We start from the raw sequence: 14,333 nt of genomic DNA on the forward strand, positions 1-14,333 counted from the left end.
TGCCTTATAAACAACATCCACGACTGTACCTGTCCAGTACACACACTTTATTCTACATCCATGACTGTACTTGTGCCTTATAAACAACATCCCTGACTGTACCTGTGCAGTATACACATCTAACTCTACATCCTTGACTGTACCTGTGCCTTATAAACAACATCCACGACTGTACCTGTGTATGACACACACTACATCTATGACTGTACCTATGCCTTATAATCAAGATGTACACACAATAAATTTCTCAGGGTTTAAGAGGTACGTATTGTATACTGTAGTTGGACCATCCTACCATAAAAAACAATTATATTGAAACAATTTTATTTCACTCACAAATTTTGATCTTTAAGTGTGTCCTTGACTCTTAAAATTTGACCATGAAAATCAATTAGAATCAAGTTCGAGACACGAATAATCATCAGTGTACAGGTGGAAAACTCAAAGCTATAAGTCAACTCATAGCCAATTACTATTATTGATTTTAATTAATTTTGATAAACATTTGCCGTATACGTTTGACGTATAATCAGTTGTAAACTATGATAATAATACCCCGCAACTTTGGGGTTGGCACAGAAGAAGGTGTAAAAATGTTTTCATAGTTGAAAACATTTTAGGATGGAATAGTGCATTTTATCGTGTTAACAAAGAAAGACCTATTGAAAATAATTATTGCAGTACATGTAATACTACATGTATCTACACTTCACAATGCAATGTTTAAATGGCATTTAAAAGAATTACAAAATAACCCAATGATGAAACATGACATAAACAGGAGGGGAAAATGAGGAAAAAGTTGGATCTTTTTTCATGTGCTTAAGAGCCCTCTATACACTGCACACTAAAGAGTTCTAATTTTGTGGTACATTTATGCAAATAGAGTAATCTGCCCTTTCATCAAGAACAAGCATTCTGAGAGTATTGCATTAGCAATACTAGTCCCCTACCGGCAAGTGTAATCTGGTTCCCGTTAAAAATTGAAAATGCCATAAATTCCGTCAAAAATCAATGAAGCGGAACGAAATGCAAACTTCATCTATAACTCATCAAGGTAAAGTCACATACCAAAAATCAGCTCAATACCTGCAAGTGTTTAGGAAAAAAAATTGCGGAAAACCCTGAAAAAATGAAAAGGTCGTTATTCCGTAAAAAAGCACTGAAGCGAAACGAAATGCAAACCTGATCTGTAACTCATCAAGATACACTCACATTCCAGAAATCAGCTCAATATCTGCAAGCGTTTAGAAAAAAAGTGCGGAAAACCAAGTGGGACAGACAGACAGACAGACCGACAGACGGACGGACACTCAGAAGTAACCTATAGTCCCCTCCGGTTTCACCGGTAGGGGACTAATAAAATAAATTGAAACCGGAGGGGACGATAGGTTTCCTCTGAGTCTGTCCGTCCGTCTGTCTGTCCGCCTAGCTGTTCCTCTATCACTCTGTCCCACTTGGTTTTCCGCACTTTTTTCTAAACGCTTGCAGTTATGAAGCTGATTTTGGTATGTTAGTGTGTATTGATGAGTTACAGATCAAGTTTTTAATTTCGTTCCGCTTCATTGATTTTTGAGGGAATTACAACCTTTTTAATTTTTAAGGGTTTTCCACACTTTTTTTCCAACCGTTTGCAGATATTGAGTTGATTTTTGGTATGTGAGTGTATCTTGATGAGTTACAGATCAAGTTTGCATTATGTTCTGCTTCAATGATTTTTTGACAGAATTACAGCCTTTTTCAATTTTTAATGGGAACCAGATTACACTTGCCGGTAGGGGACTAGTATTGCTAATGCAGAAAGCTTGTCTCAATAGCTTTAATACGCATGTTTGAATAAACCATATGATAGCAAGAATGATTGTAAAATTCTGCCACCTATCGCAGAGTTAATTTAGAAAGTTAACATATTGGAATGATTTTTTCATATTTATATACCGAATATTTATGTGAATTTTATCAAAAAACATAACTTATTTGGGAAAACAAAGAGAGATAAGTTTATAATTTTGGTAAAACTTCATCTCTATAGAAATCAACGGAAAATATTTTTATCCCCCCCACCGCCCCCCCCCCCCCCCTCACTGAAACAACAATTCCTTTTGCAAGTATTATGAATTGTTATTTCACAAATTCAAATTTATACCAATTGTTTGTTGTTTCAGGGGAGTGGGTTGTTGGGGGGGATGAGGGTGTAGAACATATGTTTACAGACTAAAAGCAGCAAAAATAGTCATTTTATTGACAATGAATCTAATATGTCAGTTGACTTTTACATAAGTCAAACATACGGAGAGATTTGATGGTTATTTATCCATTTCCATGAGTATTTGAAAATCTGGTTCACTCGTTATGTTTAAAGCCCGATTTCAATTTGTAAAATTGTCTAATCCTTCCCCCTCTTTTTGAGAAGATTTTTATATCAGCAGTTAACTTTTGGACACTGGTTTTAAAATAATTAATCCATTACTTATAGAATCTTCTGCAATAATAATAAAACTTGGCAGAAGTTGTGAAGGCGAGGATGGAGTATATCGAAAGAAGGAGTATTTCCTCTTAAAATCAAAAGCCTAAATCCCACGCTTTTTTGCAGGCATATGATTCAATTTTTTTTGACGGGGTGGGGGTTGCATTGGGGGTGGGGTTCGGTTCACAAACGACAAAAGAACAAACTTTTAGTAGAGCCTTGAATAACTTTTCTTGGATGTTGTTAATAACGCAAAGATGCAGTCATGGAAGTAGAATAAAGTATGTGTACTGGACAGGTACAGTCGTGGATGTTGTTTATAAGGCACAGGTACAGTCAGGGATGTAAGATAAAATATGTATATATGCACAGGTACAGTCGTGGATGTTGTTTATAAGGCACATGTACAGTAATGGATGTAGAGTTAAAGTATGTATATATGCACAGGTACAGTCGTGGATGTTGTTTATAAGGCACAGGCACAGTCATGGATGTAGAGTTAGATGTGTATACTGCACAGGTACAGTCGTGGATGTTGTTTATAAGGCACAAGTACAGTCATGGATGTAGAATAAAGTGTGTATACTGGACAGATACAGTCGTGGATGTTGTTTATAAGGCACAGGTACAGTCATGGATGTAGAATAAAGTGTGTATACTGGACAGATACAGTCGTGGATGTTGTTTATAAAGCAAAGGTACAGTCATGGATGTAGAATAAAGTGTGTGTACTGCTCAGGTACAGTCATGGATGTTGTTTATAAGGCACAGGTACAGTCATGGATGTAGAATAAAGTGTGTGTACTGGACAGATACAGTCGTGGATGTTGTTTATAAGGCACAGGTACAGTCATGGATGTAGAATAAAGTGTGTATACTGGACAGGTACAGTCGTGGATGTTGTCAATGAGGCACCGGTACAGTCATGGTGTAAAATTTCTAGAGTTGTCAGAACAGATACAGTTGTGGATGTTGCATCCCAAGACATTCCTTACGATTTTCTTTGAGCTGAACACAATAAAGGTGCTATTGACGCTATTCACCGATATTCCCTACAGATTGATTCCAGACAATTGATTGCAGAATCTTAGAGAGGCGGATCTAATAAAAATATTTATTTATACAAATATTTTCTTCGGATGTTATCGATAATTATAGCATTAATTTATTTTAATATGATCAATTATTTTAATACCATACCCTGCATATTTCAGGTATCACACCACGGTTATCGACCAGTCAAGATGTTAATTGTTCCATGCATATAAAATTAATTTTTATTTCTTTTGAGAATTTTTTTTTGGGGGGGGGGGGGAGGGTGGTCTCCCAGCCTATTTTTAAACTTTGATTCCTGTGCCTAGTAAATTTTATGTACTTTGTAAATAAAAAAAAGTTTTTTGTCAGGAACTTTTCTTTTTCACGGCATAGGAGGCTACTTTCTGGGGTGCACTTGAGATGTTTATATATAACACGTTGAAAACGGGTGGATCAGCCCATTCCACTCATATATATCGTAAGACATATTTATGAAAAAAAAATGTGTTTTTCATTGACACCACTTGCGTGATCAATGAAATGGGTGAAATTAGGAATATTGTGACGTACTTATACTTTCTAACATAAAATTAAGGATTACAAATTTAATTAATTCCAATGTTTATTTTAATTTCCTTTTTTATTTTACTTTGTTTATTGTTTACTCGTATATTTTCTATAATTATACTAGCATGTTTTATTTCAAATTCATCATTATTATTGAGCACGTAGAATATTGAAATCATGCCCCCAGCCCCCCTCCCCCCAAAAAAATAAAGACCTGGCTCATATTGTTCTCTGAACATAAAGCTTTAAATTTAAATCTGTAAAAGTTTTGAACCCTTCCCAAATCACTGCTGACATCGTTTGTCTCGGTATCACTGTCATGGGTAATATGAATTTTTTGTCGTGGATGTTATTAATCAAACGCGGGTTGAGTCAGTGGTAGTGTGTATGTACGGCACAGGTACAGTCGCAGATGGTGTATATCAGGCACAGGTACACAGTCATAGATATACAAAAATTAGGCATAGTCAAGTTTACATATATTTTCCGCGATATATTCACTAAACCAGTTATCGTTACCGTTTTGGCGATTACAGCCTTACATAAAGTAGATTTATTTAAAATCAGAAATTTTCTTTCCTCCATATTAACACATTTCGTATTTTTCATTAAAAACCAATCCATACTTAATTAACAACATATAGTTTAATACGTTGAACAATCCGGAAAAATCTTGCTCTGACATTCCGTTTTTGATATTAGTGAGCAGGTACAGTCATGGACCCCACTCAAACCAAGATGTAATTTTCCAAATAGTTTTCATTTTTTATATCAATTTGAAATTGGTATTTCTCTTGTTTAAAAGAATTTTGAAAAACACTGTTATGCAAGCAATTTTTAACAGGATAATGATAAGTTCGAAAGATTTTACAATCAGCTTAAGTTTTAGTCTTACAAAATCCAGTTCACATGCGCCCATTTGCATTCAATTCAAGTTGTCCGAAATAAACTGGAAGAGCTCTTCAGGGGTCCCTTGCCAAATGTTTTGTTGTCTATTGTTATAGAGTTTGTTTACTTTGAAGTTAAGTACTATGTCGGTCACACAATAATTTGAATATAATTTTGCCATTTGTTATTCCGAGTAACATAGATTGATGAATAGGAAAAGATAGTTCTGCCCCATCCATCCCTCTTGTAAGAAAATAGAAGGCATCCCTCACCGGCCGTTCCTCGCATTTAATTATATAGAAGATATCCCTCACTATATAAAGAGTATTGAGGGATACCCGATAAGTATGGTCATTTAAATCACCTATACGATCGATACGATGGAATGTTGACCTGTGGCTAAGGGGTCACTGCAGACTTCACGCTTACCGACGATCTATTTTACATAGCCCTTTAAACTCAGGAATTTGAAGTCTGAATTCTGTATAAAGGCGTTTGATTAGTAAAGATATGTTACTTTATTGATAAAATAATAACATGATTAAAGTTATAATGCATAAAAAATAGTGTGTTCACAATGTGATTGCATTATTCAAAGTAACCATGAACTGGAAGGAACGCTTTAAAAAATATCTTTTTTGATGTGAAAACCCCATCAGCTACGCAGGTCCTAAAAAATTTATCATTACCTGAAGAAGAATATAAAGTAGGTTTGTCTGTTATCAAACAATGGCTACAGGACATTGATGCCTACAGCCTTCAACGTTCATAGAGATGTAAATTTAAGACAAACGGTTATTTCTCCAGGAATAGATTTCCTTTGGGATGTAGATTTAGCCGACGTTTCTTCGCTGTCAAATGACAATGGTGATATAAAGTATTTACTCATCGTCATTGACGTGTTCTCAAGATATGCTTGGGTTAGACCTTTGAAAATCAAAATCCATGGCAGTGTAATAGATGCTTTGTCTGACATTTTCAAAACGGGACGCGCGCACAAAGAACTGAGAACAGACAAAGCAAGAAAATCAAAAAATCGATGGAGTTGATCATTATGTCACACAGAACGTCATTCATGCCAATTTTGCCGAGCGTTTCATTCGGACTCTCAAATCATGATGTATCGATATTTCACCCATAACAGAACGTATAGATTTACAGACGTTAGATACAAGACATGCAGATCATTAAACGGCTCATCGCCTACATCATGTACATATATAAATAAAACCAATGAAGCGGTGACTTGTAGATGTCTTAAAACCCAAGGTTTTCAAAAAGAAAGCGTACAAACCACGTAAGCATTTTAAATCAAAAATGGGAAATTATGTAAGAATATCAAGCACCAAGCGCATTTTCAAGCGGAATTTTGAACAGAAATGGACAGAAGTTTTCCTAATAACAAGAGATTCTTACGTCAAGGGATACCAGTGTACAAAATTACGGCCCATTATGATTGACTGCATGGCTTGTTCACAATTCTATCAGATAAAATTACGCCACTTTCTACTAAAAGATAACTCTGTTGAAGTTTCAAAGATTAAATTTATCTGTTTTAAAAGTTATTTCCCATTTAACAAACTAGGCGAACAGCAAAAATGTCGATATTGCATTAAAATCGCAAATGCTTTTGTCAGTGCACTGTACCTTAATCGAATGTCCATTATTCATGCAATATTAAAGGGTTTGACAATTTTTTTATGCTAAAATGGGTAATGCGTAAGGTACATATATATCTATGATTACAATCTCTTTCAGCTGTTTTGTTTCTGTTTTGATCATATTGTGTAGTACAAACGGAATGGGATAGGGTTTCTTCTGTACTGTTTCATCGTTGTTGTAATGAAGACGTTTTTGTTTTGAAATACGCCAGTAAATAATCAGTTGTTTGTCGCATTATTGCAACCTTACTTGACTACTCTGTTGAAAAGTTGACCTTCCAGTATTGGTATATTCGATCTTACTACATGTATTAGTATCTGATCGATTAACTACATCTAAACATGCTAAAAAATTATTCTTTTTTGAAAGTTTCACTTCTGAAACTATGTTAAGCCACTCTTTCACCATGTTGATGCGATTTCAGTTTCCTTGCTCCTTGTAGTCAAATAACCTGGAATAAGCTTTTTCACCACCTGTGGACCTTTTCACTTAGAGCTACCGGTTCGGAGAAAAACAAGACTACTTTCTGTCCTACCAATTTTTTTTTATGTACTTGCTTTTTGCCATAGTATGCTTTCTGTCTTTTCTTTTTTTTTTTTTTTTTTTTTTTTGGCATTTCATTCTGTTTCATTCAATTCTTAGGATATAGCTCAGCTTTCAAATTTGTTCCTCTGAAGGTTCCTCCAACCGCTCCTTCAAAATTGTTTAGGGTCCTCTAATAATTCAACCATATAGTAATTCAAAGGGAGAAAATCAAACTGTTTCTTTTTTTCCTTTGTATGCAAAAGGAACAATTGGTACATAAATATCCCATTTAGGGTTCAGAAGAAGGCATGTCCTCAGCATTTTGCGAGCGAATGTCTTCACTTCCCTTCATGGCTTTTCGAAGGGAAAGCTTCCGAATAACGTACCGTGTTGCTTTGTCCATACAAACGAAGATGTAGCTGGGTTTTTTTCCTTTTCCGTCAACGGAAAAGTACCAACAAAATCGATTACTTTTTAGAATTGTTTTGAGGTGTAAAATGGGAATAAGTGGAGGTGTTGGAGTTCTCTTCTGGCAAAAAAAAAACAATATTTACAAAATAGATTAATCAACATACCAAGCCAAAAAATGTTGCCCCCCCCTTTTTTTTGCAATTATTTCTAACCGGAATATTCGAGGAAATTTCTTCACAGTCCTTCTTCTGAATGTAAGACTAATTACCTTCCGATAAGACTCAAAACTGTTGCCTGATTCCTGAAGTTCAACCGACTTCTCTCTGCTGAACAGTAACCATTTTCGACCCTCATTCTCTGATTCCTTGTCGTTTGATTGGCTATGAATTTTATCTTGTTTTGAATGGACTGCAAAGTTTGAACTGTAGTTCATGTGATTCCATATGGCTGCTTCTCTGTTTCCTTCTCATCCTCTTTTGGTATGAGTGTGATGACATTACATGTATTTTCAATCGCTGCATTAGCAAATGGACACAAAGAAACCAGGGCAAGTGCCATACCTTATACATAAGGCGTTTTAAGGCTTTCGCCGTCTCATCAGAATTTCCTTTGCAATCGCACTGCTAATGTAACCACTCTTGACTAATCAGATTTTTACAGTCTGCATGAAGTATCTCTTAAGACTGTAACTGTTTGGTGGCCCACCACATCTTCTACCGGATCCAAATATTTTTAGACTCTATACTCCGACTTATCTAAATACAACCCAATATTTATTTTTCCTACATATACCTCTTTACCTGTTTGGTGATTCTCTGGCTTTTACCGTCTATGGGTTTGACTGAGTTTTCTTGAATAGACAGTGCATTGTAATATTCCCAACCATGTCACAATAGAAACAAAATCTGTCATCCGTCGTGTTCACCGTTGAATGGCGGTTTAAATCATATTTTTGAGAGTAAGCCAAGAAATCTTGTCCGACTTTACAGTCGATATACTATAGTATCTTCACAACATAACATAACATCATAGCATTAATACAGACAGCATTGCTGCTGATGTAGTTTCTCTTTCCTACTACCTAAAATGCATTGAGCAATGTAACAATCTCATGCCTCTAAATCCGTTATTGATTGACTGTATGTTGTTTTACGTTCCTTTCGAGGTTTTACGTCCCGTTCGAGAATTTTTCACTCGTATAAAGACGCCACCATATAGTCAAAGAAGATGGGTGAACAAAGCGGGCGAAGTGCCTATAGCGCGACAAACATGAAGTGAAAAATAAAATCTCATTTATATAAAAATTTTCTTTGATATTTCATCTAACATTAAAGTATATTTTATGCTAAATCTCTACAATTTACAAAAATCTCACAAAGACTGAAATTATTTGCCTACGAAATAGCATACACACACTAAAGAGGACAAAAAGGATCATTTTCTCACACTTTAACAAAATTTTTCGATATGAGTGGGTCTTCGCTCCATTTTTTTGAAAGTTGATCCTAAAAGTTTGCATAAAAATATACATTTTTTGGTTTACAAAAACATGGAGCAAAGACCCACTATACCTTAAAAGTACACTTTTATGACAAAGCATTCGCATCTTTCCGAGAAATACTTGAGTCCATTAAGTCAAGGGTCATATCACAAACATGATTTAAATGCCACTATTCGTCAGAAGCTGCGTGGCGTAGTAGTTAGCGTGTTAGTCTCAAAACAATAAGATACTCCGGATTTTTATTGATTAGGGGTTCGAATCCCACGAATACCATTTTATTTTTTTAATAAAAGAATAATTTTTTCCGAGATCTTTTTTCTCAGAAAAGTTTTGTTAATCATAATTTCATAAATTTCAATAATGAGAACTTTATTTTAAATACTAAATTCACAAGTTGAATATGATTTTATTAATATCTGAAGCTATAGGCATTCTGCACGCCTTGTTCACCAATCTTCTTTAGACCTTTACTCGGCATTTAGGGCCATTGAGCAGTAATGGATCTTTATCGTGCCAACGACTGTTGTGACATGAGGCCTCGGTTTTTAAGGTCTCATCCGAATTACACGCACCTTTCACTTCAAAGTGCCGAGAGCTTGGCGAAGGAATAGTTGCTACCTATTTTTGATAGACTTTGGTCAGTGGCGGTCCGATCTTGAACCCATGTCCTTCCGATCACGGAGCGAGCGCTCTAGCTACCGTGACGGTTCTAAATCCGTTATTAATAGCATAATTATTTGCATAAACTCTGACAACCTGCTCCTCAATAACATACAACCTGCCAAATTATAACCTACCAGTGACCCTTTCTACCTTTACAATAAAATCCTTAAAGGATTCATCACCTTGACGATTCTTTTCTCTGTATTCCAAAAAATAGCCCAATTCCTTGTGAATAACAGTTTTAACAACATCTTTTTTTAACTCTCTGCATTGTGTGTACAATTTCAAATATTTACCTACCAACTCCACTTTTCCTTACCAACTATCTTTTAAAAATAATTTAAGAATACATCAGATTCTTGTGCCTTCTCAGATATGGGCAACTTACGAGTAACAGTGGATATTTAATTCCAAGAGGTGAAACCCTTTGTTTTAGTATGTTCTAGTTTTTTTCTCTCTATTTTGTCTCGTATTTCCAGATTTCCCTCTATCTCTAATTTTATACATGTACTACCTCTATGAGCTCTTCTTTGTCTTGTGCAAGCATCTCTGTCGAGCTCTCTCTTTGAGTCCAACTCTTATTGAAACGTCTTGAAACACTCTTTGAAATTTGTACATTTCTTCAACTATGTCAGTCGTCCACTTTGTCATATCAGACATTGTTGAAATTTTTTGAATCTTTAAACAGAAAAAAGTAAAAATGGAACACAAACAAAAAAAATCTTCCCTTAATTTTTAAAGGACAATAATCATAAATATTTCTCAAACTCCGATAAAGAAATGGGTTGGAAGTGATAGGGACTAAATCTATGCATAGAACATGTCAGCGAATATCGAAAATTGTAAGTAGGAATCCTTTCAAAGAAAGCGTTGGAGTGGGGAGCAGTCAGATGGTAAATCTTTTCTCCAACGAAACACCGATTTGGTCGTATTTGCAATTATATGACTTAATCTGCGAAGCAATATTGGAATTTTTCCTTTTAAAACGTTCCAATAGCATGTGGAGCTATACAACAAAATTCTTTTACACACTTTTCTTTTTGCTGCCTTTATATGCAATTCATTTTATATTTTTACTTGATACCTTTACAAATATTTAGATCACTCTGCTTTAGTACATAGATATTCCTATAACTTGACTTTTACAAAAGGAAAACTTAATGTCTATTATTCATAGAATAAAGAACAAGGTACGGTTTCAATACAAATCTTGCCCTGTGTTTCTCTTAAAAATAAAAGTTTTATAAAAAATTAAAACTCATGCTTAGCCTTCTGAATCATTGATCATACAAATCATTTTTCTCACATGACCTTCTTAATGCTAATTGTGACGACATAAACGTGCATTTTCCCGTATTTTCTTTAAAAATTGCAGAAGACACTAATTTTCAATGGAATTTTCTTTCAGATAATATTGTCCGCAGGCATCGCCCACAAAGATTTTGAGATATGTGATTTTTAAAAGAATTTTACACAACATATGCGAAAATTAAAGTGGGCGACGGCTGTGGACCCTATTTACTTGTTTGCTACATGTAAATTAATATTTCCTATATGTAACCGATCTAATAAATGTTGTTTTTTTTTCTCCTTTGAAATAGTCTTGAAATAAGTTAAGCAAACTCTCCGACTCTGGTATATATTTGAAATCAGCCAATAATTAACATTGATAGAGAAGATATGGTTAAATTTCAAATTTTAAATTTCCCTTAGGAATTCTTGTCAAAAAGTAAATTATGTTTTCTGAAAGCACTCAACTTGAAAGGTGAAAAGATGTAACTCTAACTGCTCATTTCTTCTTTTGAAAAAAAAAAAACTCTTTTCCTATCAACAGCATTATGCTTTGTATGTGCGTTTTTATTAGTTTTCAATATTTAAGAAATAAATTTAGAGCAAAATTCAAAAAAAAAATATTAAAATTAAATCGTTTTATTTGGTAATATAATGAAATCAATATCAATATTTATCACATTGTGCAATAAATAAGAAAAACTCTCTCATACAGTTTTGTAGATATAATGAAATGTATAGGTCTGAATAAAACGAACAGTAATACAAAATATATTTCTCAAATATTAAGTTAATTACTCTGGAATCATTAGATGTCGTGGTGGCTCAACTTTCTTGGAATTCGTCGGTGCCTCTCATCCACGAATTTATAAACTAGGGTTACAAATTAAGGTCATCTTTCCTTCTGTAGGTGTAAGAGAATACACGAAATTACGTCCCCACCAACCTGTAAAATTTCAGCAATCCACGAAAATTGGCGCCCAGGAATTTTAATGATTCCACAGTACCAAGATTCTTGGAAACATTAGAGGTGGGATCAGATTTCATAGAGGAGGAATCATCCCCTGTCGACCTGTCAAAATCAATGTGAGCACTTTACCCTGATCAGGTGAGCAGAGTAAGATCTTAATACTTATCACAAAAATATTTAGCTTTTCAAACCATGTATTATGAAAAACAATAACATCGTACAGTACGAACAAAGGTATGAAAAACGTATTGATTTATATATTTTATGCGAATTGTCAATGCCTAATAGTAGAAAATAATCCTTATATTTACCAGTTTATTTTGCAACTTACTTTATACATTTATTTTACATTAAATGTACAAAATTATTTATGAATACAGGTTTGGCACATTTATACAGGTAGCACAGGGGGAGGGGGAGCTGCCGGTACTAGTCTAGCATCAGGATGATCATATACATTGACATCAGTTACATCGCTGATTTTCAGCGGATCAAAGGCAGAGTTAATAGGTAAAAACTTATAGGCTTTTTCAGGATATGGGGCATCAAGATAAACGGTATTCAATATTATTCCATCAATATCGGGCCAAGAAACGCTTTCATCTAAAGGCATAGAGGTGGTGCTTTTGGATATCTGTCATGGCAAGAAAAGAAAACAAAGAATTTAAAATCATTTTTTATATGCGCTCTAGATTTCATATAATAATTTCCAAAACGCATGTCTACATCTGTATGCAGATCGATTTTTTAATCTCTTAGGAATAAATATATCGCATCCACTTTCAAGTTTTTACATAAAAAGTTATAATTTGCATATATTTATATGCTTTACATCAACAACAGGACTACAGAAATATGTATGTTGTTGAGTCTTTTCCTACTCTTAATTTAGCACTATTATACAACATACAATGTTCGTGATTAAAAGAGAATGTTCTCTATGTACTCTAATGCCCAGGTCCTTTTATTGTTAAAAATGCGTTCTGCGAGAATTCACTTGAGACTCCATTAATTGTTTTTTTCATGTTCTTCAAAGAAATTTTCATTTACCTTCCAAACATTAGTCTTTGTTTCTGTCTCAGTCTTTGTTTACCTTTTGCTTAGGATTAGGCTGTGCATTGGAACGTTTTTGGGACTGTTTCCTTTTTCTCTTTGGTATTTTTTGTAGTTCGTCATTATGAGGTTGTTGTGAATAACAGCATCCCATAACTGTTGATTAACAGAAGAGAACTAGAAATAAAAAGTAATAATGAAACATCCGAACAGAGGAATAACTGTTCTAAAGAAATAGATCCAGCACTGTGGAATCATTTTTATTTGTTGCTGAAGGTCGATGTTATGGGCAAACAAACATTTTACTGGTTCCTGGGGACATAATTTCGTGGATATTTCGAATAAACAGAAGTTTTAATGAACCATTCCATTAACAAACTTATTATTCGTGGTCATTTTAATTCCTGGATGGCGGGGGTGTCCCACGAAATCCACGAACATTACCCCCCCCCCCCTTCCCGCAACACAAACACTGATGAATCCACAGTATTATATATATTTTTCAATAAACGAACGTTGAACTTCTTTTATATATTATAGAATTAACATTTTAAAATTGTTGTACAACTTGACATAGCAAAATAACTTTAAAATCGAATGGGGACATTTTGAAAAAAACAGCAGCACGGGAAAATATTTGTTTTTTTGTTTTCAAATTTACTATACAATGTAGATTAACGAATTTACTTCACATTTTTAAACAAGTAAAGTCTTAAAGAGTTTTCATAACTAAATACATGTAATTTTTTTTATTGCCCCATTAAAACAAAAACACATGTATGTTTGATGCCAGGGTTGGAGCTCTATATGTAGGGTCACCAAACAGATAGTACAATTTTTTTTTGGCGACATTTTTTCTTTAAAATAAAGATTATTTTCACACACTCGTTCATACTGTTACATGTACATGTGTACAATTAATGAAGTTATTGATTAATAATAATAATAATAATAATAATAATAAAGAGTAAACAACAATATTGGAATAAAATGTCCATGTACAGGAAAAAGCTTAAGAAATTTAACATTTATTCTAATAATGAAAATTTTCTCCATCTCTGTATAATCTTATATGTTTCTTTTCTTTTCTTTACAATAATAAATTTCTCAATTTTTCAAACCACTCCGGACTTGTATTTGTTTGCAATATTTTCTTTTGAATATATTCTTTTTAATAAACAATTTCAATGAGTTCATAATATCATAATATCTGGAACCGTTTCCAAAAATTACATCAATCTTGTTGACAACAAAAGTTCTGTTCAGATTGTATTGATCCAATCAATTACTATACTTTATCA

The sequence above is a fragment of the Saccostrea echinata genome, unplaced genomic scaffold (genome assembly GCF_033153115.1).
Source record: "Saccostrea echinata isolate AGI-Se365-2 ecotype Australia unplaced genomic scaffold, CSIRO_AGI_Sech_v1 ptg000028l, whole genome shotgun sequence".
NCBI classification, from domain to species: Eukaryota; Metazoa; Mollusca; class Bivalvia; order Ostreida; family Ostreidae; genus Saccostrea; species Saccostrea echinata.